Below are 18,787 nucleotides of genomic sequence, written 5' to 3'. Positions count from 1 at the left end.
TAGAAATATAAGCAAAACGTTGAAATATTGTTTGGACTGCAGCAGACGCTGCTATAGCGTTAACAATTCATTCCAAAAACATTTACGTTATAGGGAATTTACGTTATGAGAACAGTAAAATACATAAGAATTGCCTAATCCGTTCCAAAATATTTTCAAACTCACCCCTTTAGCAATGCTGGCAGGAAAATCTTCACTTAACTTTTTTAATTTGTGAGCTGTACTGTAACTGCAGAATTATTGGTTTGCATAAACAACTTTTCTCCTTTTTATGATCAATTTAACTAGCTTTTTAGACCATGATTGCAGTAAATTTACAACGAGTTAATAGGGACTGCAAATTTTTGACGTTCATTTACAATGATTCGCTTATTTTTTCTGAACAGCAGTCCATTCTGCAAAGTATGACTAATAACAAATATTTCGTACGACTGCAATAAGATAAAACAACAAAATCTTTTTACTTTAAAAAACATCTCTACCTCTTCGGTGTCTATCCCTGTCCAGGAGTCAAGGTTATGATAAAGATAATTTTTCGACGATATTCCAACTCGTTACATTAAGACTGGTAGACCGATGCTGTAACACCTGATCCAACTGATCGCCTTCTTATTTATCAACAATGTGCAGCTATCCTACTTGCCTTTTTGTTGACACAATTAACGATTTACAACGATGAACAAAAATGTCACGAGCATAATATATAACGATATACAGAAGGCGTCTTTTCTCTTGCGATGCAGCAAAATAAACTAACAATCAGATCGAATTTGGAGGTGGAGTTACAGGGGATGGCGGTTAGACCTCCATCCCTACACGAGATAGAGGTCTCACCTCAATGCAAGCAACCCCCACATAGCATACTAATCTAGCCAATTTTTATATTAAACGAATCTTGTAGTAAATAAGCATGGATAGCAGGACTGTACACGGTACAGAGTTTAAAGCAACCACCGAGTCAATAAGCAAACTTGCTACATTAAATCAAACAACTCCGTATACCATCGTATCAGTCAACTCCAACCAACTAAATACAACTCGTATATAGTCACAATTTGTAATGATGATACTAATGAAGAACTAAAAGTTTTCATGCCAAAATATATAGCCAAAAACGCTACGCCCGGCAAGAGATTTGTATACAACGGCTTGCAACAAAAATCTGACATCAGTGGACACACCTATCACTCCGTATTGTGGGCTGAAGATGCGATGCAATAAGTGATAAAGATCCCATCAATGCCTGAATTTATATCAATCGACTCGAATCAACAAAAGTCTTGATGATGTTTATGTATTTTTTTCTCGTAAAGATTATATTTTTTACGAATGTCAAGATCGTAAACTGAAACCAGGATAGCAAAATTATGATCCTAATGAATGTCTGTTCATTTTAGCAAATGAGCCAACAAGAAAACCTAATGAAAGTCTGTTCATTTTAAAAAATGAACCTATAAGTTTTTATAAATGGGGCACACCTAGACCCGCAATACTTCTTTCAAGATTTAAAAGAGAGAATATCATTTACCACCTGAACTTAGAGATCAGGGTGTAATAGTGTTGAGAGAGATTGCTAAACACTGTGGTATAAATAATTAAAAAAAGATGAAGCAACCCGAGTTATTGCGAGTTTTAGATGAAGATAAAAAAGCTCATCACTGGGTTGAAAAAGAATATAGATTAAGCAAAACTGAATTGGAAACAATCTCTTCACAAAACATAGGCTATCTAACAGTTGATAAAATGAGACTTTATAGACGATTAGTAGACGATCATGGGATGAAAATAGTATTAAAGTTGAAACATTTGTAAAATTGTGTAAATTCAAATAAAATTTATGTAAATTCAAATAAAATTGTGTAAATTCAAATAAAATTGGTAAATTTAAAAATCAGTCACGTAAATTTAAATAAAATTTATGGAAATTCAAATAAAATTGTGTAAATTCAAATAAATTTACGTAAATTCAAAAATTATTTACAATATATGCAGAAACTCCAAAATTTTATTACTGCCCCACCGGCTATCAAAAAGGTGTTTTCGCCTGTAGTAAGCTCCGCAAAAAGTTTCCTGAATTGACAAAACAACAAATACAGCATTGGTTAGATAGACAACTGATATATGAAATTTATAAATCTAAACCAAAGACTGTTAAATATCCTCATTATAATCAAGACAAGCCAAATAATACTCATCGGTTGGATATTTTATATTTACCCCACCATGGAAAGTACAAATACGCTTTAAATATAATAGATAGCGCTTCTCGCTATAAAGAAGCCAAACCTATAAAAGCAAAAACTGCCAACGAAGCTTTGAATGCTGTACAAAAAATATGCTTCAGATCTCCGCTAAAATATCCAAAGACTATCATGTGTGATAATGCTCGAGAATTTATGGGCGAGTTTATCAAGTTGATGGAAGAACACGTCACTAAAATTCAAAGGTCTTTAGACAAGAAGAGAGTAGCATTTGTAGAGAGATTTAATAAGAGTTTATCAGAAAAATTATTAGCTCACCAGTGTAATGAAGAAATCAAAACTAAACAAACTAATCGCGGGTGGGTCGATAGACCACCCGATGTGTTGGATGCTATTAACAATGAAGAAACTAGAATGATACATATGAAACCAGTTGATGCAATAAAACTGGAGATTGTGCCACAACCTGAATATAAAGATGAAGACTTTGAACGCAATGCGCTACCTATGGATTCGATTGTTCGATATTTATACAAACCCGGAGTAGAAGCTGGAGATGATAGATATAGAGCAGCTGATCTAATTTGGTCTACAGATGCGTATTTGATTGATAAAATAAGACCTTTTGATGATCGACCCTTGTTATATACCTTACAAAGTATTGAAGACAGAACAATTACGAGAGAACAACTTCAAGTCATACCTCACGATACAGAAGATCTTGACATTGAACTAGAGTAATTTTATATTATAAAATATAAAACTATTTCCATATAACGTTCGGTAGTCTATTGTTTTACAACTTTTTAATTACAAAGGTACTCGCCACCATTTCTGAACCCAACATCAGGAGGCTTTCTGGTTTAAACTCAATGGGTCCATTTTTAAAACCCATTTTTGTCAACGCGTATCGAGATCCTACTACTCCCACCGCCATTAAAACTCCATTATATAAAGCATTGATGCCATATTTTAACGTAGCATTTGTGGCCATTTATTATAGTATATAATCTCACATTATTCTCTGTTTTGCTGTCGAGACTGGAGGATGCGAGACTTGGGTTTTTAGAGGTTGTGAGACTTGGGGTTGTGGTGTTGCTTTAAAACTTTGCTATAGTGTATACACTATGCCAGCTACAAATACTCTTGGTAAAATATACATTTTTCCACGACCAAACAAGCGGAGCGAATGTTTGAGTTTTCATGATAAATGCATGTGCACACAACTTACAAAAATTATTCATCAACAACGTCACGAACCCTTGTATCAAGATCTCATCAACAAATTAAACCACTTTTTTGTGGAGTCGTTAAAGTATAATAACAATACAAAACACATACCAACGTATTTAAATATGTTTCCAAGTCTTTGAAAAGCGTCAACAGTATCTTAAAACTTACCTATCTGATCGGATTATACATAAATAGACAGATTAATTCGGCCAAAAATCGCCACAAAACACTTGAAAAGCTTGGTTTAATAAAAGTTGAGACCGGCCTACGATACGCCAATAAAGCCGTGCGACAAATAGTAGAGCTATTTAGCAGTGCGCATTTCACGAGAAAAACGTGATCATTTCACCAGTCTATGGCATTGTTTACTTGTAATCAAATTTATCCGAAGGTTTCTGTAATAAACGTAGACCGTTTGAGGCGTAGACTGATTTACAGGTACAAAATTGTGGTACACAGTTTATCAGCCTATGTTTTTTGTCCAATTACCGAAGGTTTCATTAAAATTTTTAAAACGTTAGCCAAAATTCTTTACAGCTTATGTACAAGCTAGGGCCAAACTACAATGCCCCTTTATGACGAGAACATTTTTTTATTTTGCTCTAATTTGCAGAAAACTTCCAGACGCGTGAACGCTCATACTTGCTTTCTGTTAAAGATCGCTATCAAAACTATTCTACATTCAACACAACCAACTTTCAAACTGTATAATACACAGTAGCTTGTCATTTTACTTCTAATTTTGCATTTCAGAGTTATAATAAACATATTTCCTTATTGTTGTTGTTAAATTACATACATCACAGTAGGTTAGGCCTACAGCTTTAATTAATTTTAATTTTATTGTTGTAAAACATAGGTTTGAGATAGTAGTAGATTAGGTGTAATTTCTTATGTGATTAGGCATGACTTATTGTTGTAAAACATAGTTTTGAAGTAGTAATAGATTAGGTGTGACTTTTTTACAACCCTTTGTTTTGCATAATTGACTTTTTGAATTTAATTTCAAAACAACTTTACAGCTACCATGGACATATAACTTCCCAGAACACCATATCGCGGCCGACGCAGTGGCCGTCCACGTGTCCCTCAATTATAACAGCGCAATAGGAGGATAAATTGGATAAATATAGGAGGATAAATAGGTCTTCTCAGCAACCATCTACATCAAATGCTAATGTTCAACAACACGCTACTCAAATTAATAACAACAACTCATCTGATTCAAATGATTCTTTAGTAGATGTTGTAGGCGATGTAAATGACATCGACTTGGCAGCCCCTTTGTTTCCAGATGATGATCATAATTTTATGGACATCATTGACCATAAAAATATTGCACAAAACAATATTGCTCTTCCCAATGCTGCCCCCTTTCATCACATTCCTCATTTTCAATCTTTAGATTGTCCTGATTTTCAAGAACTGCGTAACAACTTTCTAGGCAGGCTTGACAACAACATATCACAGCTCACATGTACTGGATGTATTGAGAAACATTTTATTACGTACAATACTCAAATACAACTATGTCATACATGCCAACAAGTCAAACCTGACACTGTTAATAAATTCAGTGCTGCCAACAATATGAACCCAGGTCCATCTGTTGAATTTTTATCTTCTCTTACACTTATAGAACAGTCACTCATTGCTCATTGATCATTGCTGAACTTATCTAACTTTTCTATATTTGTTGAAGTTGTTATATGCACCTTTTTGAAGTCATGCTCCTCAAATTTATTTTATGTCATCTCGAACAACTTTCAATTACACTATATTTTGCCAATTCCTGCTGACAACTACTTTTTCAACAACCAGCACTGTCATTTCTTTTTTCCATTATCACTTATTCCATTATCAGGTCGTGGGCTGCATGACAGAGAAACCTTTAGTGCATGTTGGCTGATCCTCACTAGGTTTGAACGCGAGATCTTTAGGCTCATCACTAGGTTCTGAATTATTTTTGAACTTCACACAATTCGGATTCTTCTTTTCCATTTATTAATGCTTTATTTTGAAACTTTTGGTAGTCTACATGGGTAGCTGTATTCTAAGCCAATGTAAAAGACACTAAAAATACTCCCTATTTAAAGTACAGCGGGATTAATACTTCTTTTATGGCTATATTTAGAAACACATCTTTGTTTAGAGAGTCCTCCAGACTTGTTTTATCCGCTATTGGAAGTAATTTTGAAACAAAAATTGTATACGTTTTAGAAATTAATCTAGTCTACTGTTTAGACATACTATCTATAATCCTTTATTCGTGCTTGAGATAGAGCATTTTAATTTCCTGATCTCCCATTTTGTTGAGATCATCTTCAGTCTTTATTTGAGCCACTACCAGTCGTTCTTTTGACGCGTCTATACTCAATGTAGTATTTACAGTTTCTTTGGGGAGTAATGTTACATTTTTTTCTGCCATTTTATTATACAAAAAATACGAGTCTATAGCCTTTGAATAAAACATAACTCAATGTTAAAAAAAACATTATTCTGGACAGATGAAATATTACATCGATCATTTATTCAGACACCGATACTCTCCGGAATCGACATTGATAAACAACATGCCGTTGATCAAACCTTGTTTTATTTTGTCTTGTGCTTCTCAGGGTGTCACATCATTTTTGCTCATTAACAGTTCAAAAGACTTTTTGCAGGTATTTTTAGTCACCAAAATCTAATGTATATTTTTTTTTAAGTCTTTGGGCGCTGATCGGTAACGCTGCATTATAAACCATGTTGTCAGATCGGCGTGTCAACCAAAAACCGCAATTTTGCTGAGTGATGTACGATGTTTGTTTAAATCTTTTTCAGCACTACAATCATCAATAATAATCAAAGACTTTTTTCCATTGAGATCTCCGCCTCTCGAATGTCTTTTGATCAGGTTTTCTAGATTTTGAAATAGACTACCGTCAGTGATGACCCTGCATCTGCTCAACCAAAGATGGCGATTACAGTCATAAGTTTTGTTGTCTTTAAAGGTCGGACAGATAATGAATCTGTAATCTAAATTGGATAAATAAAATTATTTTACAATGTTAAGAATGTGATACGCTTTGCCAGAATTTGTTTTACCGCATGTTATCGCGTTGTGAGGATGTTTTGTCAATAGTTGATTCATTTATTAAACTCGCCAATTTAATAAATTTACTGATCAATTTGACTAAGTTGATTGTTGATGCATGTTATTCTTCTATTGCTAACTAAAAACACAAAGGCTTTGCAATCAGCGGTTGTAACCTTTTTGCTAATCTTTAGCTTGATGTAATCTTTAATTTCATGGCCGATGCCACTATATCATTTGTCACCAATAGTTTTTAGGTCTATGACTAAACAATATTTGTCGTCCCAAAAGAACTCTTGGTTCATTTGACTCTCAACACGACTGTCAGTGATCTTAAACTACTTTTTAGAATCTTGATGCAAATAAGGAGATATATAATTGAATGTAAACAGCTGATTAGTTGCTCCATCGATATCTATTTTGATGTTTTTTATATTCTTATACTGGTAATCAACGCTAGGGGTAATCGGCTTTCGAAAAAAACACTAATATCATTCTCAGACTCTCAAACGTACCGACTACATTAATCTCAAAGTACGATTTTTCTTTTGTGATATCTTTAGTCGTATGCGTTTTATAGTCGTTTATAATATGCCAGGGGTTTATATATTTTTGTATGATACTCGCGGCTATGCTAGACTCGAAAATGTAGTCGTATTCTAAGCAAATGTTTTTAAGCTTGTAATTTCCACTAGCGAGCTTGAGGTAAAACTCTGTATTGTTATAAATAGCTTGGGAGTAAAAGCCGCATCGGTCAAGAAAGATTCGAAATGAAATGCATACCTCTTACCATGAATTGATCCAAAAGTCTCAGCGGCAGCTCCGGTAATACTATGTCTCTTCTTTTTAGTGGCTACGGATTGGATACCTTTAATAGTCAGCTCTTTGCTGTACTTGTTTTTAGGACACCAAAATACGCGATATATAGCCAGATGATTATATTTACTATTATCTGTAATAGTGGTTCCATTTATGATCATTTTATAGTTTTCTATTATAGCTGATGTAAGATGATCGGAAACGCTAGTTTTGGTCTTCACCATCATCGAGTGTAAAAATATATGTCAGGCTTAGCGATTGGGAATAAATGATACTGTTCTGAGTTAGTTTTGGCATTTTAACAACCAGCACATTGCCGGGACTTGCTTCTGATGGACTATGGTTTACTCTCGCGTGTACTATAAGCTTGTTTATACTTTTTCTATTTCTTGTAGACACTTTGTGGTTTAATTCACTTTCATACACTTATTACATAATAAATATGGAAGTAGACGACAGAGATTTCAATAAGGAAGACATGCCCAAAACATCTGTTGCGCAACAGAAGTTTAATAATCCGGCATTCGAAATGCCCATAAACTTAGTCAACGATTCGGAAAATAATGCCAATTTTATTTTAAAACAAGCTAGATTGCTAGAAATAGATACCATTATCCAAGCAAAATCTAATGATAGAGTGAGTCCAGAATGTAAACGTTTGCTCTCGAATATATTGTAATCATCGATGAAAAACCAAAAACAGAGGAAGAACTAAATCAAGCCATACAGCGAGCCATTTCCAATGCAAGATTACAACTCTCATCTCCTTCTAGAAACGACCCTGCCAGGGATGACTAAAAATCAAAGGCTAGATTTAATGGTAAAAGATTATTATAAATCGCAAGGATTTGAACGTGTACCATCCGAGGTTAGTTACAATAAATGGAAAATGGAAGATGATCATCTGAAATATTTGAGCAGCGATGGTAGCAGGACAAATCTAACCAACAAGCGTGACCTTAAAAATTTTGTTATACTTAACACGCCTAAACTTACCACACAAGACGAATGCATTTTAGGATTGTTTAAACCGGTAACTAGTCAACCAGAAAGTATCGAAATGACCATTCTAGAAGAAGATTTTCTACAACAACTGCCTCTAATCACAGAAACAAATGTCGATGATCTTGCAGCAAGTTTAGATGATCAATCTAACACCTTAGAAAACCTCCGCGAATCTGGAATTTTGGAGCGTTAGATACGAGAATTAGATGAAACGGCGCAAACTCTCCGTGGAAACATTGCAATTCAGACATCAAAACTCCTAACGGTAGAGCTAGGCATTGAAGCAGAAAAACGAAAACTCGAACAAGATCCCGCAAACGCTGATGCTCAAACTACGATCGAAAGATTGGAAGGAGAAAAAACAGTGGTGGTGGAGATGACGACGTAGTAAAAGATAATTTGAAAAAACTGGCATCTTTCTTAAAGGGGTTGGCGGAAGAAGCGGCAGCAGCATTACGCGGTATAGTAGGGTCTTTAGTATCAACTTTACTAAAAAGTGGAGCGGAGTTAGTCTCATTCTTTGCTGAACACTTTTGGGCTCTGGGGATGGGTATAGGATTAATAACTTATCAAACGCATAAGTCTTAAATATGTAAAAAAATTTTTTACATATTAAAAGCTGCAATTGGGCCAGCAATGCTAGCCGCTGTTCCCACTCCAACAAACACGGTTTCATATTTTTGCTGTTCATCGCTAGGTGTATAGTCTAATGTCGGCTCCTTTAAATTCAGGTGCGAAAGTTCTGTAGGTTTTTGTCCGTATAATTTTTGATATAGATCAAAAGCCGAGTTTAATTATTATATCTCATTGGTAGCCTCTTGCTTTCTAGATATTTGGGTATTTGACCAATCTTGATTTTTCGCTTTTTGATGTTGTAATCGGCTTGTTTTTTATTGAGTTGTTCTATAGTGACATTGTGTTTTTTTGCTTCTTTTTAGGTACCATTACTATCAATCTGGGAAAATAAGTAGTTGCCACCCGTAAAATCGGGGGCGTTTATAATCGCCTCACCTATCACAATAACTACGGTTGCCATTTATATTGAATAAAATATAATGAGTGTAGACAAATCTGATCTCCCCATGCAAGGCATCATTCCTGAAACCATCAGCTCGATAGACTGTAGCTTGTTTGTCATTAATCCAGTTCACTTAAGCATGAAATTATAATTCTCATCGAAAAACTCAATTTCAAGGTTTTCATCCTTTCGACACGGTCTATACAATAACACAGTTTTTATCAGAGCATTTCTGGAAAAAACGAGAACAATCAAACTTTCACCAGGTTGCTCTCTAAAGCCTGGTTTCCATATAATAGCACAAGGCTCGTAAAAAGGCGCACGACGTCGTGCGTAGGCCAGCTGTGATATAGAAATGTGAACGCACGACGATCGCGCGATGTGCGTACGCTGATCGCAAGGATCCTACAGAATGGATCCTTGCGATGGGTGCGTGCGATGATGTATTCCACAATACACCGCTAGACCTTTTCAACCTATCCCACAATTCAAACGGATGCCAGGGGTGTTCCGAAGAAATCGGTCTCCCGTACAAAAGAATAAGCCTGGTTTTCATATGAAAGCGCAATTTCGCAACGGAGGGCAATTTTCCCGAAGAAATATGTCTCTCCTACAAAAAAGTAAGGAAATTATCCACCCTGTCCAATGCAAGCATGGCGCCTACGCGCAATATGGAAACCCTGCATCGCGGCCCAAGAAATGCATTGCGCATGATCACTGGGCTGCGCACTATCATTGCGCTGTCATATGGAAACCAGGCTTAAACCTATTAATATCCATTTTGTGCAAAAATTTATGGTTACAATCGTGACGTCCATCCATTTATAATATCGAAGTAGTTACGACACTGAGATTAAAACTAGCATCTTTTTAAAAGGACCAATTATATCGGGTTCAATTTTTATTACGTCATTAGGGTGTATTATTAAAGGTAAAGATCCATAAGCCGAATTACCTGTAACGAACAGTCCTGAGGATTCTGTGGCTCCTATAGCAACTTTTATATCAGACCCCAACAAAGGAGTAGTCAGCAATTTTTTTTCTAATCTACCCAACAATGTGGCATGTGCCAAGCTTGACTCTACATATTTGATTGTTCCCGCTATGGTACCCGATTTATCCACAAAGATACCATCAGTTTCAATAATATTGAATGTTTGTGGATCTTTTTTAAGTTTTCGTTATCGTTGCTAGTCTACTGATTCTGCTACAATCATGATGTCCGTCTATTTATTTTAATAAAATTTCTGCTACAAAATTGCCGAGATAATTGTGACCCTATTCATCTTTTAAAAAGATAATTAGATGAGTTATTGTATCGTTGTACATACTTTTACTATTGCTATCAGGTTGGTATTTTAATATTTTACCCGAGCTCGTTTTGCCTACAGGAATTATCGATAACAAATTACTCAGCTTTCCATCCAGTAAGTTTTTTGAAGTATCAATTCCATCTAGGTACATATGCAAAGTCAATGGAGTTAGATAAGTAAAGTCATTTTTGATCAATTTGGTCAACCTACCAGGCAGGGTTCCCTCATACGTAACCTTCAAATTGTTTTGATCAATTTTAAATTTACCGACCATAAGTCCTATGAGATTTTGAGAAGTATAATATCCAGGTGGTATCGTAATTTTGTTTCCACGGATAGGTTCAAATTCTGTAGTCTCCATAATATTGTAGACATTTTGAAACAAAGTACCTTAAATTTATTTTACGTGCATTTATAGGGATATCCAACTCTAGTAGACCAGTTTTATGTAAGGTTAGTGTAGTCATTTATTAAATAAACGAGACTATCTAGCGATTATCCTATTCACGTGTACGATTTAAATCTTGTCACAGTGGTTGATAAAAACAATAAAATATCTTATAGCTTTAAAAGAAAATTTGTAAACATTACTCCGAGACCTGTGTTTATAAAAAGTTTTGATGATGTTGATAGATGGTACAACAATAACATGTTATACTACTTTCAACAATACAAGTTTGCGTTATATTGCGCTACAGCTTTGGGTGGAATGAGCAAAGATCAATTAACTAGAGGTTTAGATTTAACTAAAGCCATCATGAACTTTCACATCATGTACCAAACTAAAAAGATGTTGGCACAAATGAAGATTAGAAATCCCGGTGACGATGATTTTGATCCTTATAACAATCTTTATAATAAAACAGAATATCAAAAGTTATTAAACGAGTTTAATGTTAGAGCTCAGAATATTCCCGAGATTGATCAACCTGCCAGAGGTCTCCGATTTATCATTTTAGACGGTGGTAGTAAACTAGGTTCTTTACCAAAACAACTGGTTGATCTAGGCCGGAGCCACAAACCGTATCCAATATATCCATCAAGCTGTAAAGATAAGACCGATATGGATGTGCAATAGAGTGTGGGTACATGGGGGCACTTTTATCAGTTTCCGGAGTAGAATTCGAGTGTGGGTACTAAAATGGTTCAAGTAACTCAAGACCCGTTTGATTATAACTGAGTTGTACCCGACCATAGTAAGTCATTCACATCACCTGGAATAGTTAGACTTAATGATAGTATTAGAGCTTACGTCTACTGTTTATTGGGCGCACAGGTACAGGCTAGACAAGCTGGTTCAGCTCTGGAATCGCAGAAAGAATTTTTAACATTAGTCAACGATCTCATTTCTGAAAAGCAGTTGTTGCAAGATTCAATAAAAAACTTTGAAGACACGTTGAGTAAAACTAGAAGGAAAATTAATTACGTTATCGCCAAAGGCTTGTACATGATGATACCTTCTGATATGAATTTAAACGTGCTTGGCAATAGCATAGCGGATTTTAACAATAAATTACAAATAGCCAAAGATTTTGATGGAATTGGTAGAAATCTTGATCCTCCGGCTCCAAAACCCCAAGTTGTAGCACCAAAACCCCAATTTGTAGCTGCAAAGCTTTAAGTTGTAGCACCAAAACCTCAAACTGTAGCTGCAGAACCTCAAGCAGCGTAGCTGCAAAACCTCAAGTTGTAGCTTCAAACCCCAGATTGTAGCTGCAAAACTTCAAGTTGTAGCTCCAAAACCTCAAGTTGTAGCTGCACCACATGTCCATGAAATTAAAAAGTTATTACTCACTTGGTTAGTAACGGCGGCTGGTATCGCCTACTCGATGTTAGCATAGTTTTACAATTAAAAATTATAAAACTACATTTTACTTACAGCTCTTAAAAGTTCCTTCTTTTTTTCTTTTGAAGTGCCCCAAGTTTCTCTAGGTAATGCATTTTTTCTAGCTTCTCTAATTAACTGATATACCACATCTCTATCTTTCATAATCTCTGCAAACTCTTTTTCAGTTATAACACCATCATTTATAGCGTTAGAAACCCTAGAAAGCAGTGAAGTATATACCCTCGCGAAAATTGCCATTTCATGCATATACGCGGATTAATTTATTCGCGGGTGAAAACTGTCACTCTCTATGAAGAGTTAACTCTATTACATCTAGCAATAGAGTTAACCCTACGCATGCGCACATTGTGTGTTTCGTTTTCTGTTTACAACTACGGGTCGATTGTGCTAAGCTATAAATTTTTTGTTGCGAGAGGTTTGCACGAATTTTCATAGATTTGGAGGCCTTTGGTGAACCAACACTTTGTGGTAAGTAATGAGTTTTTTTCAAAACCATTAACTAAATTAGTTGAATTTCACTTTGGTTCTTCAGTAAAACGCAATATTTATTTTTTTCCATCCCTACCGCTTCGTTATTTCTTTTAGTGAGAGAGAGAGAGAGAGGGTGAGGGAGAGATAGAGGGAGAGATAGAGGGAGAGATAGAGAGAGAGATAGAGGGAGAGATAGAGGGAGAGATAGAGGGAGAGAGAGAGGGAGAGATAGAGGGAGAGAAAGAGAGAGAGAGAGAGAGAGAGAGAGAGAGAGAGAGAGAGAGAGAGAGAGAGAGAGAAGGAGAGGGAGAGGGAGAGGGAGAGGGAGAGGGAGAGAGAGAGGGAGAGAGAGAGGGAGAGAGAGAGGGAGAGAGAGAGGGAGGGAGAGAAGGGGAGAGAGAGCGAGAGAGAGAGGGAGAGAGAGAGGGAGAGAGAGTGAGAGAGAGTGAGAGAGAGGGAGAGAGAGGGAGAGAGAGGGAGAGAGAGGGGGAGAGGGGGAGAGGGGGAGAGAGGGGGAGAGAGGAGGAGAGATGGAGAGAGGGGGAGAGGAGGGAGAGAGGGGGGGAGAGGGGGGAGAGGGGGGAGAGGGGAGAGAGGGGGGAGAGGGGGGGAGAGGGGGGGAGAGGGGGGGAGAGAGGGGGAGAGGGAGAGAGATCTTTCATCATGCACGGAAGCACAATGACTGCAAGGGTGATAGATGTCATTCTTAAAATATCACCAATCATTCAGAGAGTCTTGAAATTGAGCTTGAAGTGACCGCAGCTGCTAACGAGGAGAATATATCTGTTTTAAAAAAAGAACAAAAACGCCTTTACCAGCACAAATCTTTGGCCAACCGGCAGAACTTCGCAACTGTAAGCCACGAGGAGAGTTCTGATGATAACTTCCTTACCAGCTATGTAGTAGCGAGAGAATCGCCTTTAACATCTACCCAAGACAGTGACAGCGATATAGAGCTGCTATTACCAAAATAACTAATCAGAGAGCACCATTACACGCTAGTATTTCCTTATCAAGAGTACCACTTTAATTTTATTTCTAGACAACCGTCATATGGACTAAAATGTTTATATTTACTCCATTCATCGTTTGTAAAATTTTGTTTGTATTTGAAATATCTTATTTGTACACTCAAGTTTGTAATAAATTATAATATACCTATACATGAAATAAAATATGTAATTTAATCATGTTTGCTGCAGCGATATCAAGGAGTTGTTGTCGATGAAGGGGTCTAGGTTGGCTGGTTGCTTCTCTGCCAATATTCCGGCCTTAATGAATATTACTAATTGTCTCTAGTTTTCGTAATCTGAGTAGGTTGTTTCATTCTCAATCTACAGTAAACACAAAAAAGAAAAAAAATTTATAAGTGTTAAGGAAGTACAAAAACAATAGCTGAAGTATTTAATGAAAGCGATCAGTTTTTAAACAAAAGAATTAACTAATGCAGTTAATTATGGAAAAACGTATCTGCACTGCAAATCAAATACCATACAGGATGAAAATATTCGTTGGTCATAAAAATATGTGCAGATACGTTTTTCCATAATTAACTGCATTAGTTAATTCTTTTGTTTAAAAACTGATCGCTTTCATTAAATACTTCAGCTATTGTTTTTGTACTTCCTTGACACTTGTTAATATTTTTTTCTTTTTTGTGTTTACTGCAGATTGAGAATGAAACAACCTACTCCGATTATGAAAACTAGAGACAAGTAGCAATATTCATCAAGGCAGAAATATTGGCAGAGAAGCAACCAGTCAACTTAGACCTTTTCATCAACAACAACTCCTTGATATCGCTGCAGCAAACATGATTAAATTATATATTTTATTTCATGTATAGATATATTATAATTTATTACAAACTTGAGTGTACAAATAAAATACTTCAAATTCAAATAAAATTTTACAAACGATGAATGGAGCAAATAGAAACAGTTTAGTCATTATGGCGGTTATCTAGCAATAAAATTAAACTGGTACTCTTGATAAGTGAATCCTAGCGTGTAATAGTGCTCTCTGACTAGTTATTTTGGTAATAGCAGCTCTGTCACTGTCTTGGGTGAATGTTAAAGGCGATTCTATTGCTACTACATGGCTGGGAAGGAAGTTATCATCAGAACTCTCCTTGTGGCTTACTATTGTAAAGTTCTGCCGGTTGGCCAAAGATTTGTGCTCGTAAAGGCGTTTTTGTTCCTTTTTTAAAACATATACTGTATATTCTCCTCGTTAGCAGCTGCAGTCACTTCTAGTTCAATTTCAAGACCCCCTGAATGATTGGTGATCTTCTAAGAATGACATCTACCGATGTAGTAAATTGGCATGAAAATTACGAAAAAGACTTTCCGCCACTAAAGCGAAAGAACAACTCGTTATCAGATAGTGGTGGCCCTGAAAAGGGCCAGAGGAGTGTGCGTGGCTTGTCGGTAGAGAAGTTGCAGTGCTTGCAATTGAGTGCCGTGTTGGATGGTGCCTAACAGTGATTAACCTGGGCTTATATATATAATCGAATAATTTAAATTGTGACATAAGCCAACAGTTACCAAGCACCCAAAGCGCTCGCTAGAATGAGAACAGGCTACACTACGCCCGCTAGATGAATTATAAGGCAACCGCTTTCTTTGACTCCCAAGCAGAAAATTGCCTAAAAGTAGAGAAAGAAAATTTGTTGATCGTTTGTTGTATTACTAACTCTTTTTTCTATATTAACTAAGGCATTACAAAAAATGTTGCCAAATTTTTATGTCTTATATTTACTTGTAAATAGCATTTGTTCTTGTAAAAATTTGCTGCCTTTTTGACCTAGAAATTTTAACTGTCTGTATCCACCAATGATATGCTGTGTTTGGATCTGTTAGCTTATATAAACAGTTGCTTGTGCATTTGAAGAGCAGTGTAGATTTGGCTAGCTTGGTGTGGCATACTACAACATTATAATAAAATTATTCAAGTACAACACATCTTTTTTTGTATCTTAGACAGCTTAGCTTAATAGTGGCGCTGGTATATACATAGTCTGCTATCGACTATAGTATATTGAGTCTGTGTTATCGGCAATTTTTTCTGGGTGTGTGCTGGTATATACATAGTCTGCTATCGGCTATAGTATATTGAGTCTGTGTTATCGGCTCTTTTCTGGATGTGTGCTGGTATATACATAGTCTGTTATCGGCTATAGTATATAGAGTCTGTATTATCGGCTCTTGTTGGAGTTGCGCTGGTATATATACATAGTCTGCTATCGGCTATAGTGTATAGAGTCTGTATTATCAGCTCTTTTCTGGGTGTGCGCTGGTATATACAAAGTCTGTTATTGGCTATAGTATATAGAGTCTGTATTATCGGCTCTTGTTGGAGTTGCACTGATATATATATACAGTCTGCTATCGGCTGCACTATATAGAGTCTGTATTATCGGCTCTTGCTGGAATTGCGCTGATATATAACTAGTCTGCTATCGGCTGTAATATATAGAGTCAGATTGACCGGCTCTTGTTAGGGGTGGCGTTGTAATATCCACAGTCTACTCTCGGCTGTGTGATAGCGAGTCGGTATTGACAGCTTTTACGCTGGTAGTGCCGGTAATATAGTGAAGTGACAGGGCCTAAGCTACCATATTCAAGCCTCAGCTCCTGCTAGGCCTGGTTCGGGGGTTGCACTGATTTTACTTCACTACCAGCCTTGCAATCATTGTTCTTCCGTGTATGACAGCAGAAATTAGAACAATGGTCAAGAACTGTGACAAATGCGAACAGTTTCGGTTGAAACCAAGGGAACCATTGCTAACTACTCCGATACCAGAGAGACCCTGGTGGAGATTGGCAATGGATATATTTGAAAAGAATGAAAAAGAATATTTGTTGGTGATAGATTACTTTAGCAGATTTGTTACGGTGCACGAGTTGAAGGACTCGTCCAGCTCATCGGTAATCATAAGGACTCTGGAAGAATTATCTTGTACCATAGGAATTCCGAACACTATGGGCAGTGACAATGGCCCACAGTTTGTTTCGGAAGAAATGAAAAGTTTTTTTCAGAAAATGGGACATTGAACACATTACCAGTGCGCCACGTTATCCCCGAAGTAATGGTGAAGCCGAAAGGGCAGTAAGAACAGTAAAAGGCCTGATGAACAAGAATACCAACTTGCAAGCAGCGTTGTGTATGTATAGGGACACACCACTGTCAATTGGTTATTCACCAGCCGAATTATTGTTCAATAGATCAATAAATTCGATGGGCATTATGCCCGAGGGCAGAATTGACTTTAAAAAGCTGAAGAATAAAGAGTCCCAAATTCGAGCTAAAAGAAACTTGTGGTATAACAAACGACACGCGACAAAACCAAGATCGGATTTAACTATAAATCAGCCAGTGGTTGTAAATAATCCAGGAGGTCAGAGTGTTCCAGCTCGAGTAGTTGCTACTAGAGGTAGGGAAGTAGTAGCTAGAAGTTCCAGTGATACACTTTTTAGGAGGAATCGGGCTCATGTAGTAGAAAGAGGTGAAGCGAATACAGAGTCGGATGAAGTGCAGGCTTCTCCAGAACTGCTAAGAGAAAGAGGGCAAACAGCATCAAGATTTTCCAAAGAGTCAAGGACATCACATGAAGACCATACAGAAAGGGGACAGGGAGATGATAGAGAGATTACTCAGGAAACACATACTAGTGACAACAGGCTGGAGAGGGAGTTGTCGGCAGGAAACAGTCCGGTAAATAGATGCATATCAAGACATCAGAGCCCAATTCTTCTGAGACCTCAATCTCTGCAAGAAAGGGAGGAACCACAAGAACAGACACAGTCATCGCCTCGAGGAAGAAGATCTAGTAAACAGCAGAGTGACCCCAAACCAGTATACGTCACAAAATCAGGAAGGCAATCGAAACCTCTAAAGATGTTTGATTTATAATTATCTGATTTCCTTATTATTGTAAATGCCTTGTTATTTAACAGTTATAATTTGTTACAGTCATGAAAACTTTTGTTCTGGGAAACTCTAGTGTGAGGGAGTTGGAGGACTCCTCATTTGAAACTATATCAATACCTGGTCTGACGTGGAGCGAGGCGTTACAATATATATCATCAGACTTTGAAAGGTTTCGCGGTTCTATTATCTATGTTCATGTAGGGCCTGTAAGGTTTAGTTGGATTAATTATTTGGGTAATGTAAGACAGTGTAGTTTAGATAGACCCAATAATTGTAGTTTGGGTGAAATATATGAACCTTATAGGATAAGGATGTTCAAAAATGACATTACTATAGTTATTTGTACAATCTATCCCATGGACTCTGTCATTTATAACAATCAGCTAGCTATAAGGGCTAGGAGTAGAGAGAGGAGTGTAAGAAATGACAATGAACGGTATACTAGGATGGTGAGAGGGATGGTTGTCGTCGAGAACAGACTGATCATTGATTTTAATATGGTTAGAAATATGGCAACCCCCTATATGCATAGGATTTTCACTAGAAGGAACACAACTGTTGAGGGATGGTGTTCACCCAACGAGAGATATAACTAGAGATTGGGCCAGAGAAATAAGGAGGGTGAACATAATTAATATAGAAAGATTAAGGAGGAGGTTCATCTAAATAGAGTTGTAAATATGTATATATAAAATGAATAAAATAAAGGATAAAAACAAAGTTACTGCTGGTTGTTGGTATTTATGTTTGTAGAGAGGGTGTGAGGGCACCCCGGAAGGAAGCTTGAAGGGGAGGTGTAAGGAATCGTGAGAACAGCATTGACCCTAACGGAAGGTCACGAAGTGCTAGCAAAGCTAGTCAACAGCTGAC

This window comes from Watersipora subatra, chromosome 6, assembly GCF_963576615.1.
Source record: "Watersipora subatra chromosome 6, tzWatSuba1.1, whole genome shotgun sequence".
NCBI classification, from domain to species: Eukaryota; Metazoa; Bryozoa; class Gymnolaemata; order Cheilostomatida; family Watersiporidae; genus Watersipora; species Watersipora subatra.
The sequence above is the reverse complement of the archived record's forward strand: the minus strand, read 5'-3'. Positions refer to the sequence as shown.